Source organism: Ahaetulla prasina, chromosome 6 (assembly GCF_028640845.1).
Source record: "Ahaetulla prasina isolate Xishuangbanna chromosome 6, ASM2864084v1, whole genome shotgun sequence".
Classification (NCBI taxonomy): Eukaryota; Metazoa; Chordata; class Lepidosauria; order Squamata; family Colubridae; genus Ahaetulla; species Ahaetulla prasina.
Window position 1 is genome coordinate 75,081,240 of NC_080544.1, and position 21,617 is coordinate 75,102,856.

The 21,617-nt window shown below is 38.9% G+C and overlaps 1 protein-coding gene and 1 long non-coding RNA gene across 2 annotated transcripts in view; one reads left to right on the forward strand and one right to left on the reverse strand.

Annotated features, from left to right (window-relative positions):
- The window catches only part of EPHA4 (EPH receptor A4), a 182,043-nt gene that overhangs the window by 126,544 nt on the left and 33,882 nt on the right, over positions 1–21,617 (reverse strand). The gene's annotated exons all lie outside the window — the stretch shown is intronic.
- The window catches only part of LOC131200811 (uncharacterized), a 31,046-nt gene continuing 21,167 nt past the window's right edge, over positions 11,739–21,617 (forward strand). Inside the window, exons 1-2 of the long non-coding RNA XR_009155706.1 lie at positions 11,739–11,816; positions 12,651–12,696. This is a non-coding gene — a long non-coding RNA (uncharacterized LOC131200811). The remainder of the gene's footprint in view (positions 11,817–12,650; positions 12,697–21,617) is intronic.

The following is a 21,617-nucleotide window of genomic DNA, read 5'->3' on the forward strand; positions in this document are numbered from 1 at the left end:
CTTTTCCAGTGACATAGAAAAAAAAAAAGCCAGAGTTTATATTTGATAAATATTACACTGAGTGGTGAGCTGGAACAGGTCATTATGTATAAAGGAGAACAGGAAGATTTTCCTTATCTTTTACATGAAACACAAATATGTATAAGGGATTCAATGGCAATTTAAAAATATGAACATACAATAAGAATAATTTTGGGAGTGTCTAGAAAACCCAGTCAGTCAAGAATGTCGATATGGTTAGCTAGATAAAATAAGCTCGATTTCTTTTATATATATATAATATTAAAGACACTTATAAAGGGTTATACATATGCATAGTTGAAAAATTTTTCTCCATTTGGATGCACATTTTCCAAATATGTTTTATATTCATTCTGAGTATAATATATAACAGATATTTTAATGGAGTCTACTCAAGTCGCTGATCCAGACTGTTTTAAGTCCTTGTTTAATTTGTTCTGAAACATTCTTTTCCATGGTTAATATTGCCTGATTACTCTGGAATACTCTTCCTGGAAACATTTATCTGGCACCATCATTACTAACTTTTAAGTACAAGCAACTTTTAAATATTATACAAGTTTCCTAATAATGTTTTATTATTAGAGGATTTATTGATATTATATGTTGGTGTGTTTTTAAACTGTGAAACTAACAAAACTTTTTGAAGACAGTTTAAAGTAAGGGAAATGGACAAATAAAATGTTCTCCTATCTAAATTGCATCCTCCAGTCCAGTAGTGGGAATCAACAAAAATTTACTACCGGTTCTGTGGGTATGGCTTGGTGAGCATGGCAGGGGAAGGATACTGCAAAATCTTGAACCAAAAAACATTTACTATCAGTTCTGTGGGTATGGCTTGGTGAGCATGGCAGGGAAAGGATACTGCAAAATCTCTATTCCCACCCCACTCCAGGGGAATGATACTGAAAAATCCCCATTTCCTCCCCATATCCTCCTGGGGGAAGGATATTGCAAATTCTTCATTCCCACCCCACTCTGGGGCCAGCCAGAGGTAGTATTTGCCGGTTCTCCGAACTACTCAAAATTTCCGCTACCAGTTTTCCAGAACCTGACAGAACCTGCTGAATAGCACCCTTGCTCCAATCCCTTATAATTGTTTCCCTGATTCATATTTCCTATGGATTTTCAACTGAATTATAGTTCAAACTACAAAACGGAGGGAAGAAGAATGGCAATTTGGAACAAATTTCCCACCTTCTAATAAATATTAAAATAACTTGTAACAAAACATTGACATATACCAGAACGTTTGTTCCAATGGTACAAATAGATGCCACCAAGCACATAAAAATGAAGTAAAGAACATGTAAATAACTCTATTTCTAGATACATTCTAGATGAGGACCCAGATTGTTGGGGGGGAAATAAGTTGACTTTGTATATAAATATACAAATAGAATGAGACTATTGCCTTACACAATGTAAGCCGCCCTGAGTCTTCGGAGAAGGGCGGGATATAAATGTAAAACAAAAAAAATTCATAGTGGGAAGTATAGTAATGAGCAAAGGTCCAGCAGCCAGAGCCAATAAGATCAGAATTTAGTGGGGATTAGAAAGTAGCCAATTGGGCAGACTTTACAATCTCTTTTTTCTTAAACTTACTAATTGTCTGAATCCTTACATGAACAAATCCTAATCCTTGCTTATAAGCTTCCTTACTCAAATCAGTGAGAGGGTAAAGCAGGGAGGAAACACTAAAAGCTACTGCAGATCAAGGAGCACAGGAAAATGTTTTATATCAAGGCAGACCATTGGTCCAAGCTGACGCTCATGTTGGCAATGGCTCAAAAGAGTTCAGATAGGAATCTTTGCCAGCAAAACATGGAAATGCCAGAGATAGAATCTGGAGCTGTTTGCAGTATGTTCTCACATTGCTCAAAAGCAAAACTGGGCTAAACATATCAAAACAAGGTAATGCATGCAAAGCACCCTGAACATCTGAAAACAGCATGTAAGAACAAAGCTTTGTTGTTGTTGTTATTTCCATCTCCCCATGTGGTAAATGCAAAGGACTTTGAGCTATCTGAAACTATTTTATCACAATTCTACCTTATAACTACTTCGTACAAATTAGTGACATGGAGAAACTGTGTTATGAAAGAACTGCTTGTGGGAATAACTATACTGCACATACTTTTGGGATTCTATAGTAATGCTGTTGTGGTAAAAAAAGAGAGAGAAATGAGAAGAAGATGCACTACAATCAGTTACCAAGCATGAAATAGTTTCCATCTCTTATTACAATCTACTTGTCACTAGAGTTATTCCCTTGATATATAGCTGTTGAACAAAGGCTACAGGTGCCTTTGACTCCTGAAAATTTTGAGTTCAACCTTACTTTTACTCTAATCTTAATGTAATAAAGGAGGAAATACCGTTTGTGCTGGAAATAACTATGGTGACTACATTTAATAAATGTATTGTACCTAAGGTAGGAGTAGGGGATGGGTGCTATCGGTTGCTAATACAACTTGTAGTGGCTTCATGCAACATGACCAAGAGACAGGGATACTGGGAGCTTCAGTCTAGAAATATCCTACACACCAAATGGTGGCACAAATTTACTATTGGGTGTTTTAGCACTGCTCTGCAAATTAGGGAAACAAGTTGTCTGCCTCAGCAGGATTTTTATTCCAAAATATCTGAGCAGGTACTTATACAAAACAAAATCTTCTTCTAGGCCTCTTTTCCTGCAAGACTGTGGCTTATATGGTTTCATTTCTTAAGCATTTCACATATAAAAATTATAGAAAGTCACAAAACTGAAGATGAGCAGGGGAAAGCCTGCTATAGCTATTTCAACTTGGATAGTACATTGAATTATCTTTTATAGCAACTAATAGGTTAAAAAGGATAAATATTTCATCTATAGATGAACCTAAGATTTGAAAACAAAATCCAATCTAACAGCTTTTGTGTTTCTCCTTTCGTCTTCCTCCTCCTCATTTCTAAAGAAACAAATGATCACAAATTCTAGTAGGTCAATTCCCCAGCCTTTTCAAGTGTGGCTGATTAAAAGCACCACCCTATGGCAGTTTATTTATTATTTATATATTCAATTTATATTCTGGCTTTCTATTCAAGCAAGTATTCAGGGTAGATTTTATTCAGACTAGTTTAATCTCAAATAGACTGGCACATAATTATATCTTTAGGATTTATGGTGGCATTTGCACAATTATTGATGATCTCATCAAAATTATACCATGAAGTTATTGTATTTAAAATGGTCTCACAGACCAGCAACTATCAATTAGCCATGGTTTGGCACATGAATAGTAACCATGATTAGAAACAGTATGGGTTCTTTTTTGTTGATTTTTTCTTTTTTAAATATCTTTAAGTCACTGATAACTTCTAGAGACCACATCAGGGGTGGGTTCCAAATTCCGTTACTACCAGTTTGCTTGAGTGCGCACATGCGTGCGGTGCTTCTGCGCATGTGCAGAAGCATCTGGGCAGGTAGGCGGAGCTGCTGCTACCGGTTCACCGATCTGGTGTGAACCAGTAGCAACCCACCACTGAATCACATGGACAGGTTCCTGCAGTTTTCTTGGCAATCCCGCTAAAATGGGTTGCCATTACCTCTTTCCTAGGACTGAGAAAGAATAGCCCAATCTCTAGCCCAATATTTTAACCACTACACCAAAGTAGATTTGGCAAATACATTTATAAATTGGAAATACTAAAGCCTGGGCCCAAATTGGAAATAAAAGATGGCTTGGCACTGCCCATCCTGGCATATTCCTAGGCCATGTTATGTTTTCCAAAGCTTCTGTTATGAGAAGCTTGCTATTATGGGAAAGAGAGATTGTAAGAGATATTTCAAAACAAATGTGTCTATAACCTTTCCCAACCATGCCTTTTTATCTCAGAGGATTGAGTAATGACAAAAGTTTATGCCAGGAACCTCCAGAAATCAAAGCCCCAAGTCTTGGTTGCTGGAGTACTTAAGAATGTCAATGCCTTGAGAAAATTGAGACCATGTTCTTTAGGTTTCAGCTATATAAAAGCTTCTATGGATGGAGAGTAATAGATTACCTATCTCTTTCAGAGGCTGCAACTTTTAACCGAGGTGTGCATTTACTCTTCTCTTCACTAAAATCTGTCTCTTGCAGTCATAATCTCCTTACAGTTCAGCAAGGACATCAGTCAACAGCCACAGGATTTATTTGTTGACAGAGTATATCTGATATGGAAATTAGAAGCAGTGACACTAGGGATATTGTTTAACAAAGTGGCTTTCACAAACAATATGCTGTTAGAATGCTCTAAGGTCTTACAACTACTTGCAGCCCTTTATAACCTCTGAATTTGGTCCCGTATCTTAATGATAAGATTAAAGCTATCAGTATACAGTCTCAATGTCATAACTTTTATCTAGTTTCAATAAAAGGTATTAAGGTTTAATTTTACTGCCATGATTAACACAGTGCTCTTGGTGACATCCCAATGGTGCTTAAAAAGGCTTAGCGGAGTGAAGCTTTATTGTATCGGCAAGAGGGTAACTTTATACTGGCAAAATTAGCCTTTTGTGTGCAGAAAAAGATCTTGCAGAATATGTATCTGCTTTGCCACTGATGACAAACAAATGTGGAGGAAAAATCAGCAGTTATATACAGTAGATCTGCCCTCTACCACACCTCAACCAACCAGAGACAGGTTTGTTTCCACTGCTTGTTAATTCGTATAAAGTTCAGGTTATATTCAACGCAAAATAATTCAACTTTCCGGATTTACTTTTGATGACTATAACATATCATCATGCAGCCACTGCACCAACTTCATTTTGATCATTAAATGTGACATAAACAATTACAGTTGAATAATTATAGACATCTAGAGGATAGTGTCTTGCAACCAACTTATCATTTTAGTTAGCATAGTGTGTCACATTCATAACCTTGTAATCTGTTCAGATATTTTACATGCATTTTCTATTTTATTTTGGAAGGTGGTGAAAAATGCAGAAATACTCATCCCAATAACCCTTAAGGAAATAAATCATAAACTTCAACATTGTAACCAATTAACAGTAAAACATACACAGTGCTTAGAGAATTAATTACATTAGGTGGGTGGGTTCCATATCTATTCTATAGCAGTGGCTTTTGAAACGTAGAAGCATGGCAGATTGATAAGGCCAGAATTAAATTTGTTACACTAGTGCCTGTACTTTAATCATCAGATAAATGAAAATTTATTCACTGTAATTTGAAAAATATATAAAAAATGATATATTGTTAAAGACAGAGCTTAACATTTGAAGAGCAACTTTTATGTAAAGAGGGGTAATTAATATTTTTATAACAATTGTGCACCCTGGCTCTTGGTTTACAAGTAGTCCTCACTTAAACATCAGTTGTTCAGTGACCATTCAAAATTATGACAGATCCCTTCCACATGGTATTTATAACCCCTTCCAGAGTTTCATCAGTGTTACTCTACCCTGACATCACAGGGTGGCATTTTGGGTGTTTGGAAACTAATTCATTTTTATGGTTAATTGCAAACATTCCATGATCACATGCAATCACAGGTCACGATTTATGACATGTTTTGCTGGAAACTAGACTTGTTGGCTATTTTCAAGCAAAAAATATACATAAGAATACATGTCCTGTGACTCACTTAACGACCATGGCATTTACTTTATGACTGTGGTGTTTGCATAATACTGGTACAAAAAAGGTTATAAAATTTTTAAATTGATCATATGGGGGCTTCAACTTATAATGGAAATTTCGGGCTCCATTAAGGTTATAAGTCAAGAACTAACTGTAATGAGAAGTCTTCCTGTAGATAATTTTGTGAATTAATTGCCTGATTGAGTGTTTTTCAGTTGGTTAAACTCTTAAGTTTTATCAAAAACTCTTGCTGCATGACAACAGCCCTGCCTGAGCTGCTGGAGGTGCTTCCCGGGGTGGTGGTGGAGACCCCCAGACTTATGGTCATGGGGGACTTCAACTTGCCATCGACCGGCTTGTCATCGACGACGGCTAGGGAGTTCATGGCCTCCATGACGGCCTTGGACCTGACTCAAGTAGTTGATGGCCCTACTCACATTGGGGGAAGCACACTGGATCCGATTTTTATCTCTGGACAGTGGTTGAATGATCTGGATTTAGGAGATCTAGTCACCGAGCCTTTGTCATGGTCAGATCATTCTCTCCTTCGTCTGGACTTTCGGACCGCCACCCAACACCGCAGGGAGATGGGACCAATACGTTGGTTCCGTCCCAGGTGCCTGATGGACCCGGAGAGGTTCCTGACGGAGCTTGGGCCATTCCCTGAGGATCTGGCCCATGGCACGGCGGATGAACTAGTCGCGGCCTGGGAATTGGCCGCGGCTGGGGCTCTAGACCGTGCCGTGCCTTTGCGGCCTCTAACCCAGCGTAGGTCTCAACCAGCTCCTTGGTTCTCTGAGGAGCTGAGGGAGATGAAACGCCGGAGAAGACGCCTAGAGAGTGCCTGGAGATCTAGCCATTCGGGAGCTGACTGGACACTAGTTAGGTCATATAGTAGGACCTACCTAGTGGCATTGAGGGAAGGGAAGCGGTTATACGTCTCCTCCCTCATTGCATCGGCAGATAACCGCCCAGCCGCCCTGTTTCAGGTGACCCGCTCTTTCCTTCAACAGGAGGAGCGGGAGGATCCCTTACAAGGGCGAGCCGAGGAGTTTAGTGGTTATCTATACGATAAAATCGTTCAGCTTCAGAATGGGTTGGATCAAGATTGGGTAGATCCAGGTGAGAGGTCGGAGACGAGTCTTGTTGAGACTGTTTGGGATGAATTTGACCCTGTGACTCCTGAGGACATGGACAGGTTGTTGGGGAGGTTGAATGCCACCACATGTTTACTGGACCCGTGCCCCTCCTGGTTGGTGCTGGCCACACAGGAGGTGACACGAGGCTGGCTCCGAGGGATTACTAATGCTTCTTTGTTGGGAGGGGTTTTCCCTGCCGCCTTGAAAGCGGCGGTGGTGAGACCCCTCCTCAAGAAGCCTTCCCTGGACCCAGCTGTTTTAGGTAATTACCGTCCGGTCTCCAACCTTCGCTTTGTGGCGAAGGTTGTAGAGAGTGTGGTGGCACATCAACTACCCCAATACCTGGATGAAACTGTCTATCTAGACCCGTTCCAGTCCGGCTTCCGGCCCGGGTACAGTACAGAGACGGCTTTGGTCGCATTGGTTGATGATCTCTGGAGGGACAGGGACAGGGGTTACTCCTCAGCCCTGGTCCTATTAGACCTCTCAGCGGCTTTTGATACCATCAACCATGGTATCCTGCTGCACCGGTTGGGGAGTTTGGGAGTGGGAGGCAAGGTTTATCAGTGGTTCTCCTCCTACCTCTCTGACCGGTCGCAGACGGTGTTGGCAGGGGGGCAGAGATCGACCACAAGACACCTCATGTGTGGGGTGCTGCAGGGGTTGATTCTCTCACCTCTCCTGTTCAACATCTATATGAAGCTGCTGGGTGAGATCATCAGTGGTTTTGGGGTGAGATACCAACTGTACGCTGACGATACGCAGCTGTACTTTTCCACCCCAGGCCACCCCAACGAAACGGTCGAATTGCTGTCCCGATGTCTGGAAGCCGTACGGATCTGGATGGGGAGAAACAGGCTCAAGCTCAATCCCTCCAAGACGGAGTGGCTGTGGATGCTGGCACCCTGGTACAGTCAGCAGTCAGCCGCGGCTGACTGTTGGGGTTGAGTCATTGGCCCCGATGGAAAGGGTGCGCAACTTGGGCGTTCTCCTGGATGGGCGGTTGTCTTTTGAAGATCACTTGACAACCATCTCCAGGAGAGCTTTTTATCAGGTCCGCCTGTTTCGCCAGTTGCGCCCCTTCCTTGACCGTGATGCCCTATGCATGGTCACTCATGCTCTGGTTACCTCTCGCTTGGATTACTGCAATGCTCTCTACATGGTGCTCCCCTTGAAGAACACCCAGAGGCTCCAGTTAGTTCAGAATGCAGCTGCACGGGTGATAGAGGGAGCCGGTCGTGGCTCCCATGTAACACCACTCCTGCGCAGACTGCATTGGCTACCTGTGGTCTTTCGGGTGCACTTCAAGGTTTTGGTTACTACCTTCAAAGCGCTCCATGGCTTAGGACCGGGTTACTTACGGGACCGCCTACTGTTACCAATTGCCTCCCACCGACCCGTGAGCTCTCACAGAGAGGGACTCCTCAGGGTGCCGTCCGCCAAACAATGTCGGCTGGCGGCCCCCAGGGGAAGGGCCTTCTCTGTGGGGGCTCCCACCCTCTGGAATGAACTTCCCCCAGGACTCCGTCAACTTCCCGACCTTCGGACCTTTCGCCGTGAGTTGAAGACTTACTTATTTATTCACGCAGGACTGGCATAGAAATTTTTAGCAGTTTTTTAATATTTTGTTGTAAATTATTTGGGGTTTTATGGTTTTAAATAGTTTTAATTTGGCCTGATATGTAATAAGATTTTTAATAATTGTTTTTATTATGTATATTATTATTGTTTTTATTTTGGCTGTGAACCGCGCTGAGTCCTTCGGGAAAAGGGCGGTATAAAAATCTAAATAAACTAAACTAAACTAAACTAGTTACATTTGCTACTTTAGTATACGCTCATCTTCTCTTTACTTTTGTTGGGAATAATATTAGCATCTAGAATACCTGGTACTACACTGAGAAGGAAAACAGGCTAACTTAACCATGGGTGGATTCTACTTACCTTTACTACCAGTTTGTAACAGGAGCATGCATCTGCGCATGCACAGAAGCCCCTTGATGTCGGAGCAGGTGGGCAGAACTACTACTACTGGTTCTATAGAACCGGACAAAACCGGGAGCAACCCACTACTGAACTTAACTGTATACCCCAAATTCTCAGCTTAAGGATCAACCTATAAAAATATGCATAGCAATTGAAGTGAGCCACAACAAATGAGCAGCACAATCAAGAGAATCTTTCTGCCAATCATGAAAAAGCTATAAAGAGAGGAAAAACAATACAAATGGAATGACTCCCTCCTTCACTAGCATTTGGGCTGCTCCAAAGAACAAGAAGCATGTCAAAACATATGAATCTCCATTTAGCACTAGCCAAAAGAATAGATATGTGCTAGGATTTCATTCTGAAAACCTCATATTGCCACATATGGATATTTGTTTTTTAGTGGTACAATAACAATAACAAAATCAGTCTTGTTTCATCAAGTGCAAGTGATAACACAACGAAAGTTCACTTGGGTGGGGGATAGATGTTTTGAACTGACAAGATATATAGTTCAGTGTTATCCCACCTATCTTGTTTGTGACTGTTTAGTTCAACAATTTGAAATATATGAGTCAGCTGAATGAGAACTCCAAGAAATTATACCAACATTTCTCCGTTCTCTTCATTTTCTGCAAAGGTATAAACATTTTGATTTTGAAACTATGGTATCAACATATCTCAAATAAATTTAGACACAGGCTTATACTTAAGCTTAGACAAACAAGCACTTGCATACAGAGATTATTTTATTAAAATAATGCTGTGTAATATTAATCCCATGTTCACTTTTATGTGTGCAAAAATAGATTATATTTGTAATTATGAATTCAACCTTAATAAAGAGTCCATGACTGTAATCCCCAAAGCAGCAATTCCATTTTCATTCATAGTCTTCAGAAGAAGGATTTTGAAGTTACATTAATTCAGGATCGGTGCTGTGGTGTTTTAATTTGTGAGCTGACTTGTATTTATGAAAATCTCACATGTTTATAGTCCTAAAAAAACTCAAGTCCATGCTCTGTTTCAAACCTTGCAAAATTCCATTTCAAACCTCCTAAAATATGTTTTTCTGATCAGGTATATAGAGCACAATTACTTCATAAAATATATACTTTTTCTTGCTTGAATCCATTAAAGAAGAATCCAAATGGAAAGAAAAACCTGAAATTGGTGAGTCCAGATGTTCAGGAATGGATTGATTCAGAGAAACTGCTAATATGTCTTGTCAGATCGACTGAGTCGAAAAACTGGAGTCGATGGAGGCATATGGAGGCATGGCCATCAAGATTATGACTCAGTCTCCAGGCAGATCCACTGTATCAACCCATTCCTGGCCCATTCCACAGCCTATTGGGAGAATATATACTTTTCCTTGTTTGAATCCATGAATTAAAATAGCATTTTATATAAACAAACATAAACCAATTCTACCTATTAAGTTGCAATGTAAAAAATAGCAAAAAGAATAAAAATAGAATTGAAATGACTTACTTATGATACGTCTGATATTGAAAGCTTCTCTAAGTAGTTCACATTTCTACAAGTTTGCAACCAAATAGTGGTTTAAGTATATTTGTACATTGTCAATAGAAACAGAATCTTCAAGACTGTTTGTTTGATGGAGATAAATCATATATATTGAAGCGTATTTCATAATGGGAAGTTTATCTCTGCTTTTGCTAATGCGCTCCCCATGAATCCTCTTTTGCCATGAGTTAGTCATGTACAGCAGTACCACTCCATTCACCTTTGTTAATATAAAGTGAGGCTTGGCTGTGCAAATATTTAATGACATCATTCTGCTAAATGTGCTCTGTTCTCCATTAATACATGATTACCTGGATGTTTGCTTTAAAGCTTCACCAGAGAATAATACTTGAGAGGTCTCAGTGTGATAAGCAAATTCTGGCTGTAAATGAAATTAGTCCCTTTTGGTTCCCAGTTACTTTAAGTCCAAGAGAGAGAACAAAGAAGGGCATTCATGAATAAAAGCAGTTTGGTTGCACTTTCCTATAGAACACAAACCAACTACCTCCCCCCAAACAAAATAAAAAATATATAAAAAGAATCTTGTGACATGACTGTGGCTCAGTATATTTCCACTGCAGGTAGGACAAAGTGAGATCCCAACCTATCATGCATATGTCATTTTAGAATTATTTTTAATCTGACAAACAAGCAGAAATAGATACTCTTCCATCCTTCTATCCATCATGTACAAAGTGTTAAAAAGGCTTAAGTATATACCAACCGTTCTGAAAAACAGAAACATTTCCCAGGAATTGCTTTTGAGTGCAGCCTACATAAACCTTAATAGCAATTTGTTGATTAACAGGATAATAAACAGAAAGAACTCAAATTCTACTTCAGAATTAACTTTCGCATACTTCAATTGCAAGTTCTATCAACATTTGCAATTCAGAGAACTCTAGAATCCATGATTGTTTTCTAGTATGTGCTATCCATAAAGATGGAATTATTTTCAGAGGATCAATTAAGTAACCTCTTGGCTGGAAAAAAAATACATTTTTTCTTAATATGGTGGACAGGAAAATAACATAAAGGTTACTTTATTAACATCTCCCCAAGTTGGTTGCTGTTGTTTTCCTCTTGTTCTAATATCCTCCTTCTCCTCCTTCTACCATTACCACTATTACTGCCAGGACTGTTACTATTTTTTTGCAGCAAATGTATAGAAATGTAACTACAGTCACAATCAGAGGCTCTGACAGTTGGATATAAGTGACAATTAGCAAGGTGTGTCTGAATGTTTAGGTTATGAGAAATGGTGATGCATTTGCAATATTTGCCTTGTGTGGGTTGTGCATTACAGAGTAGAAGGCAAAGAGGGAGAGGAAATATGTTAATGTAAACTAATTAAAATAAACAGATATAAACATATATAACAAGCCTTTCAGTCTCAGCAGGTAATAAATGAGAAAGCTTGCAGGAAACAGTTCTTTGTGAAGAAACATATCAAGATTAACAACCAACAAATGTGGCCCTCATGTGATGGAATCTGGCTGTAGTCACTGAAGTAGGTCACATCTCTTTGTATAAATTTAAATATCTTTGATTGCTTTTCTTTAATTAGAAAATCTATTGGAAGACCTCTAACAATTTTGGTTAGTTAAGAAATTGGATGTGGGGAGAATGGAGTCAAAGCCATTATTCTGCTGAAATTCGCAGTAAGACCATAGTCAACAGGGACTTTAAACAAACAAAAGAGAACACTGAAATTCTATTATAGAGTTCTGTACCTGTATTTCATAATGAGGAAAATATAACACAAACACCAGCATATCTCACTAGCATTCACTTCACTCAGCCATTCTGTCAATAGTAAAAAGCTGTTTTGTTTTGTTTTTCTGAGGCCAGGGATTTTCCATTAATGCAATCTGATTTGCAGCCCTCTCTTTTAGAAAGTGAAGGTGAACATGAGATTGAGGAGAAGGGCTGTCAGTAAAGCTGATAAGGAAGTCTGAATGAAACTCCTCAAGCAGAGCAAGGCAGATGAATAGCTACAAATGGGAAAGCTGAACAAGAAATGGTTAGTGTTTTATTGCTTCAGCGCACATGGAAGAATTCAGAAATGCAGATAGGTGCACATGTGCATATGTGGTGCATGATTCTGTTTCTGTAATGTAAGGTAAAGATTATAAAATATGACAAAACAAAGTAAACGTTAGGCCCTATGAAAAAATGCATGCGTAGAAACATCTTTATTCAACCAGAACTGCACTGCATTTTTAATTTTTAAAATGGAAAAATCAGCTATTTCTTGGTTGTTTTTCATATTTAACCAAAATGTAATTTGACAAATACATAATATCTACTTGACCTAAAACAGTGCATTTTTTTCCTCATATAGAAACCAATATTGTCCAACATGGATATGAGTGTCTATAAACAGAGCGGTCAGTAAATGAAATGCTTGTGATGATATAAACTTATTAATTCTATTACTTATTCACTTATCTCAGACATAAAGAGTATAATTGTAAGTATGTAATTACAGAATTTTTTTTGTCTATCAGGACTATGTATGTAAGTATGTAATTTAGCAAAATTAGCAAAAATTTAATTTAATTAAAAACAAAACTGCAGCAACAATGGCAATACAATTGTAAGTCTGCACAATTATGTGTACACACATAAAAAACACACAAACACACACACATTCCTAAATATATGTCTATGTGTGTATTTGTGTGTGTTTGCCATATATACCGCATTACTTTTTCATAATTAAAGTGAAATACATTAAGAGGAAACAAAAAGGGAACATTCTGATAATATTATGATTTATTGTGGATGCCAGGCGAGGCAACTGTATACTTCTGGATTGTGTATGATTATTCTAGCATTTGGTATCTTACACTGATTTTGAGAGTTTAAAATAAACAATAGAATTTTCCATTATTTTGAAGGAATAAATAAAAATTATGATATATATCCTGAAATATATGTTATCATAGTTAATAAATACAGCCTCCCAAAATTCACTCCTCCCCCACAAAGCGTTCTTATCTTAATGTATAATATAATACCCCCATAATTGTCTACCCTAACTTACTATATACAGATGTTTGGGTGATTTAGTATCCCATTCATTTTCTGACCTATCATATAGATTCATGGATAAATGTTTTTCAACCCAGCAATTTTAATATGGCTGAACCAACTCCCAGAATCCCTTAGTCAGCAGATAGCTAGGGATTTCTAGGAGTCAAAGTCCACTCATCTTAAATTTACAGAGGTTGAGAAACAAATTAAACCATATAGTGTCTCTCAGTGAAGTCTGAAATACCTGAGTGACAATGAACACAGTCCTTTTTCCTCTTTTCCTGAAAGCCAAAAGGACCTGGAGTTCAGTTTCTAAAATACAACCCTAATGTCATGTGTATTTTCCACAACAACATTTCAAATGGCTGAAGCTAAGGAAGAAGTGCCATTCAAATATGTGGTATCTAGGATTATGAAAAAAAAATAAAAGGATTAACCTAGTGGTATATAAACATTTTCAGGTATTATTTTGCTTATAGGATGACCAAAGATAATGCCTGATTTATTTTTAATTGTATTTTGAGTTAATACAATTATTTGCCATAAGAATGTACTTCTGTCATATTCAAACTTGTAATTTGAAAGGGCTGTACCATAGGTTTTTGTGGGACATTCAGCCTTACAGCAACCCTGATTTTAACATTATAAGCGCCATCCTTGCCCTTAGTTCCCATGTACCCTCCATACTGTGAGTTATCATGTGATCTATACCATTCTGAAGGAAACCTGATGGGTTTATACCCGTTCCATCTGACAGCTTTGGATTCCTTAGTATTCTTGCTTCTTTAAAAAGAGTGGTGCTGCCTTGTTCTTTCTAATCATAAGTCATTTGGGAAAGACTGACCCAGGTATATTTTGACAGTCTCTTCATATGTTTTGTATTCATAGTACTAAATGCCTAAAAAAACTGAACAGCCCAATTTGTGATCCTAAAACAACCACAAACCAATTTTAAATCAAACCAAAAAAATAATCTTATTCATTAAACTTAAAAACATATATTGAAGGATCTGTATAAATAGCAATTAATCAACTCATTTAATTATTATATTTGTTTCAGCTATATATATGCTGCTAAATCCACATAAAAATAATCTATTTAAAAATTTAGCTTTGCCACTAAGATTCTGAATAAAATTCTATTACAAAAGTTACCTAAATAGAAATAAATAGAAATGCATGTGCAGTTTTTAATAAGAAAAAAAATTAAAAACCCATTTTAATGAGTGGGCTCAGAAACGAAGTCTTTAGTCTACAAATAAAAGGTATTAGTAGTGAACTTGAGAAATTGTGGAGTGTATTAACTGGGAAATACCTCTTAGGTCTTTTGAAATGCAAATCACTGATTGATCCTTCACAAACTCAAGCAATGTGTGTTCTTTCAAGAAGGAGGGTTTCACAGAGTGAAGAAAACAATTCAGTGTATTTGAGAGGTGAATTTCAAATACCATTCGGTTGTCACAGTGAGAGCTGAATGGTGCTCTTGAAAGATGAAACAAACTGATGGATTGAGATTTAACAATCTACTCGATGCCCCAAATGCCTTAAGCAGTTTCAGATCAGTTTTAACTTTCGAGGTAGGCATGCACTACAGAAATTAACTAGATACTTTGTCAGTATCAATCACCAGTCTTGTCTGTCTTCTCTTGTGGGAATAAAGCAGCAGCTTGTCCTAAAACTTTCACCAAGGGATAAACTTAGTTCAGCCTTTCTATAGAATATTAATTTGAGGTACATATTCTTCTAAAGTAAGATGCTGTTTTCCTAAATCCCCAAATGATAAATCTGATTTGAGTAGGTACAGGCTTAGGATGCAAAGTTCTTTGTGGCAGGGAGCAATTTGCATTTTTATTAATCCAATTAGGATTTTATGCTGCCAAATAATAAAGTAGGAGAGATGAAAATCCTTCCCCTCCTCTTCTGAATGAGTCAAAGGTAGCAAATCAGAGCAAACGTTCTGTTTAACTCTTTTAAAACAAATGAGTTTTTCTCCTTTAGCCTATATATTTAAAACATGCACTTTCATTCTACCATACATATATATTCATTTTATTCTACACTATATTTAATGTATTTTTTATGCAAAATTGCAATGATCATACTCTCTTCAATCAGCTTCTCCTTACAAATCTATAAGAGAAAAAAATGGTACTTGCAAATCCATATATATTTTTCCAGAGATTAAACATCAGTAAGATCTGCTTCTCAGTGGATAAATCCATTGATCTACTGCCTGGTTATTGAGTCACTTCAGAAGATGTAGGATATCTCACAGCTCTAATGTAAGTGAATGGATGCATTCTTTAATGCACAGAAGGTACTTCTGTGTTCCATGTGACCTTCAGGAATCTATGATAAGAATTATAACAATCTGATGGCTTTGTTTCTACAATGAGATGCTGATATTTCAAAAAGAGTATGGAGGCCCTTTTCCTAACTTTTGCTGTAATTCATTCAATATTCCTAACAGTTGGTTTAGTATATTTTTAAAGATCCCCAAAGTTGTATGGGCTTAAAATATTAGTGGAAAGGAAAAGAATTCAGCAAACAAACATAGAAGATGTAATTGTGCAGTTGATATTATTTTCTGAGATTGTACGTAGTGTTTTAAGAAAAGGATGTGAACCAGAATAGACTTTAGCAAAGGCTTTACAAACGAAGTGAGCTTTGATAATGGATTACATGGATGAGAAGAAGAAAATGAACACGTGGTTGCAGAACATTTCTAGATATGGAATAAAACTGATAGAAATTGGCTGTCAATGTTCTCTTCAGAACAGTAATAATGCTAATAAGAATGTGGGTGATGAAAACCAAAAAGTCTGGAAAGTCTGCAGAAGAGTTTTCAGAGTTTTGTCATCCAAAACTAGGAATGCACGTCCCTTATTTCCTCTACACCAAACACTGTAAATCTTAAATGTAAATTGATAAATGCAAGAAGTATTGTAAACAAATTACCTGAATTTCTACTCTTGCTAAATAATGGTACTTTTGACATTATATTTGTATGTGAAACATGGCTGAACTCATCCTTCCCTGATTCCATTATTTCAGAGAAAGAGTATCATGTTTTTCAATCAGATCGTGAAAACTGCAGGAGGTGGAGTAGTTATCTATTACAAAAAGTCGCTGAATCTAAAAAATATTCAAGTTGAACATAAACTCACTCTTCCTGGAACTATTGTATGTGAACTGTCCCATAACATCACACTTCCCTTCCTACTATGCTACAGAGCCCCTGACTACGACATCGCACATGCGAACATGTTAACCACACTATTAACATGGAACACATCTTGCCCTTATCCCCTTATCTTCCTGGGTGACCTAAATCTACCTCTTATTAACTGGATAACAAACAAACGTACAAATGAACCCATCCATACTACCCTGTACAATGCTGTTACAAATTTAGGTCTTGAAAAACTAGTAACTAACAATACAAGACTCAACAACTGCCTTGACCTCATCTTCTGCAACAGCGCAAACTCAATTTATGGACTACAAATAAAAGAACCCTTTTCCAACAGCAACCACAGCATGATAGACTTTTGTCTCAATATACGCCCTTAAAAAACCTTCATAATAATGGTATCCCAAACTACAATTTCAAAAAAGCCAACTATGACCTTATAAACAACGACCTCTCATCTCTTGACTGGCAAAATCTATTCTCAACCTGTATCACTGCAGAAGACCACTATAGAGTTTTCCTACTTGAAGTCAATAGAGTCATTAATCTTTACATACCACAAACCACCACCAAAATCAGAAAAAACAAACTACCCATATCAATAAAAAAGCTGCAATCCAAAAAAAAATCCCTCTGGAGAAGAAACAAAAAGGGCTATGTAGCAAATTTCAAAAACCGCTACAGAAATATATGCAACCAAATGCACCAATTATCACACCAAGCAAGAAGAAGACCTTCTGCGCACAAATTTCAATCGTGCTTTTTATAATTTTGTGAACAACAAACTTAAAGACTCGAGATCCATCCCACCACTAAAAGAATCTAACGGCAAAGAATATAATGATGAAACAGTTAAAGAAAACCTCTTTAACACATTCTTTGGCTCAGTGTTTGTTAACAGCAATGGCTTATACCCAACATTCCCCAATTGGGTCCGGCTGAGGAATTTGGAAGTTATCTGCACGATAAAATCGCTCAGATCCGGGATGGGTTGGACACAGATTGGGTAGATCCGGACGGGATGACACGAGTACGTCTTGAGAACATTGTTTGGGCTGAGTTTGACCCTGTGACTCCCGATGACATGGACAGGATACTGGGGAGGTTGAATGCCACCACATGTTTATTGGACCCGTGTCCCTCCTGGTTGGTACTGGCCACTCAGGAGGTTACACGAGGCTGGCTCCAGGGAATTATCAGCGCTTCTCTGAGGGAGGGAGTCTTCCTAGCCGCCTTGAAAGAGGCAGTTGTGAGGCCCCTCCTTAAGAAGCCTTCCCTGGACCCAGCTATTTTGGCTAATTATCATCCAGTCTCCAATCTTCCCTTTCTGGCGAAGGCTTGGCAACTCCCCCAGTACCTGGAGGAAACTGTTTATCTAGACCCGTGCCAGTCCGGCTTCAGGCCTGGGTACAGCACAGAGGCGGCTTTGGTCGCGTTGGTTGATGATCTCTGGAGGGCACGGGACAGGGATTGTTCCTCTGTTCTTGTCCTGTTAGATCTATCAGCGACGTTCGATACCATCGACCATGGTATCTTGCTGCAGTGGTTGGAGGGCTTGGGGGTGGGAGGCACCGTTTTACGGTGGTTCTCCTCCTACCTCTCCGACCACTCACAGATGGTGTTGATAGGGGGGCAGAGATCGAACCCTAGGCAACTCTCTTGTGGGGTGCCGCAGGGGTCAAATCTCTCATCCCTCTTGTTCAACATCTATATGAAGCCGCTGGGAGAGATCATCCGTGGTTTCGGGGTGAGCTGTCAGCTGTATGCTGACGATACTCAATTGTACATCTCCACCCCGAACCACCCCAACGAAGCCGTCGATGTGATGACTCGGTGTCTTGAGGCTGTTCGGGTCTGGATGGGGATGAACAGGCTCCGACTCAACCCATCCAAGATGGAGTGGCTGTGGATGCCGGCGTTCCGGCACAGTCAGCTTACCCCATTGCTGACTGTGGGGGGCGAATCGTTAGCCCCCAGGGAATCGGTGCGCAATTTAGGTGTTCTCCTGGATGCACGGCTGTCTTTAGAAGACCATTTGACAGCTGTCGCCAGGGGAGCTTTTCATCAGGTTCGCCTGATTCGCCAATTGCGCCTTTCCTGGACCGGGACGCGTTATGCATGGTCACTCATGCCCTCGTCACTTCCCGTCTGGATTACTGCAATGCTCTCTACATGGGACTCCCCTTGAGGAGCACCCGGAGGCTCCAACTGGTGCAGAATGCAGCCGCGCGGGGGATTGAGGGAGCTCCTCGCAGCTCCCATGTAACACTTCTCCTGTGCAGGCTGCATTGGTTGCCGGTGGTCTTCCGGGTGCGCTTCAAGGTGTTGGTTATCACCTTTAAAGCACTCCATGGCATTGGACCGGGATATTCACGGGACCACCTGCTGCCGACAGTTATCTCCCACTGTCTGGTACGTCCAGTGCGCGCCCACAGGGAGGGTCTTCTTAAGGTGCCGTCGGCTAATCAATGTCAGCTGGCGGCCCCCAGAGAAAGGGCGTTCTCTGTGGTGGCCCCGGCTCTATGGAATGAGCTGCCAGTGGGACTCCGTCTCCTCCCTGATCTCCGGACCTTTAAACGCGAGCTCAAGACTTTCTTTTTTCACCAAGCGAGGCTGGCCTGATTGATTTTAGTATGGGGGTTTTAGTGGGTTTTAATAGGGTTTTACTAAGGTTTTAGTTTTGATAAATTTTAGCTAATATTTTAAGTATATAGCGATTGAATCAGTTTTTTAAATTTGATATTGCATTTTAATTTATTATGATTCTTGTCGTTTTATTGGCTGTACACCGCCCTGAGTTTTCGGAGAAGGGCGGTATAAAAATATGAATAAATTAATTAATTAATTAATTGTACAATGAGTACAACGACCTAACACATATAGATTTCACAGAAGATAATGTTGGAAAAGCTCTTTGCAAACTAAAACCATCCCTATCTATTGGACCTGATGGATTATGTGCATCCCTATCTATTGGACCTGATGGATTATGTGCACTTCTTAAAAAAGCTTTCCACTAATATAGCAGAACCCTTAAGTATAATCTTTGAAAAAGCTTTCATGACCAGTTCCCTTCCCAAACTTTGGTCACTAGCCACGGTCATCCCTGTCTTCAAAAAAGGCGACCCCAGCCTAGTTGAAAATTACAGACCAATCTCTCTATGCTGTGTCACCTGCAAAGTAATGGAATCTATCATCAACCAATCCATTACCCTCCACCTAGAAACAAACAACCTACTCTCTAATAAACAATTTGGTTTCAGAAAAAAATTATCATGTAACTTACAACTTCTCCACTGCAAAAACATATGGACTACTAATCTTGATCAGGGCAAAGCAATAGATGCAATCTACATAGACTTCTGTAAAGCTTTTGACTCAGTAGTACATGATAAACTTCTCCAAAAACTAAAATCCCACGGTATCTCAGGACCCCTCCACAATTGGATAACAACTTTCCTGTGAAACAGACAACAAGTGGTCAAAATTGGCAATGCTATATCAAATCCTGTTCCTGTCAAAAGTGGCGTTCCCCAAGGCAGCGTTCTTGGACCAACACTCTTCATATTATACATTAATGATCTCTGTGACTAAATTACAAATAATTGTTTTCTCTTTGCTGACGATGTCAAACTATTTAACACCACCAACAATACAGCTACTCTCCAAAAAGACCTTGACTTTGTATCTGAATGGTCTAAAACTTGGCAACTCCAAATCTCTACCAGCAAATGTTCAGTCTTACATATTGGAAAAAAGAACCTAAACACTAAGTACAAGCTTGATGGACATTACCTTACAGATGACCCCCACCCTGTTAAAGACCTTGGAGTTTTCATATCAAATGATCTAAGTGCCAAAGTCCACTGCAACTACATCGCAAAAAAAGCTTTAAGAGTTGTAAACCTAATCTTGCATAGCTTCTTTTCCAAAAACACTACACTACTAATCAGAGCATATAAAACATTTGCTAGACCAATTGTTAAATACAGCTCGACTGTCTGGAACCCATACCACATTTCTGACATCAATACAATTGAAGGTGTCCAGAAATATTTTACAAGAAGAGTTCTCCACTCCTCTGAATACAACAAAATACCTTATGCCACCAGACTTGAAATCCTGGGTTTAAAAAATTTAGAACTACGCCGTCTTCGACATGATCTGAGTTTAACTCATAGAATCATCTATTACAATGTCCTTCCTGTTGAAGACTACTTCAGCTTCAATTGCAACAATACACGAGCACACAATAGATTTAAGCTTAATGTGAACCGCTCCAATCTTGATTGCAGAAAATATGACTTCAGTAACAGAGTTGTTAATGCTTGGAATACACTACCTGACTCTGTGGTCTTTTCCCAAAATCCCCAAAGCTTCAACCAAAAACTGTCTACTATTGTCCTCACCCCATTCCTAAGAGGTCTGTAAGGGGCGTGCATAAGAGCATAAGAGTGCCTTTCGTTCCTATCCTATTGTTTCCTATTGTTTCCTTTTGTTATATCTAATAGTACTTATATACGCTTATATATTGTATAGTTATTTCATGCTTACGCTTATATATACTGTGTGACAAAATAAATAAATAAATAAAATAAATAAAGAGAGACAACAGGAAAGAACTAGAGAAAAAAAATCACAAAATATGAAGATCTGCAAATAGAAGTAAAAAAATTTGGAAAAGGAAAGAAAGGTAGTAGCACTCCTAATAGGTGTCTTGAGTGCAATACTAAAACATCTGGAGAGAACTCTTTGAACATCATAAGCATTGTCAAAAATCATCATGCCAATTGCAAAAGGCAGCTTTACTTGGAACAGCTTGCATCCTGTGATTCTACCTTTAAAACCATTGAACATCATCTGCCTATTTCAGGTCCTTAGGAAGGAGTCGATAAGTGGACAAAAATGCCAAATCTAGTATAACCGTCTGGCTGACTGTGGAACCAATCATAACAATAGCTCCCTATTGCTGTAACTTTATTTATGGAAATGACAAAATGACAAAATCAATAACTACATAGATATTAGGGTAAGATATGCACTTCTGCTTTCTCACAATTCTATATTTTGTCTTCATTA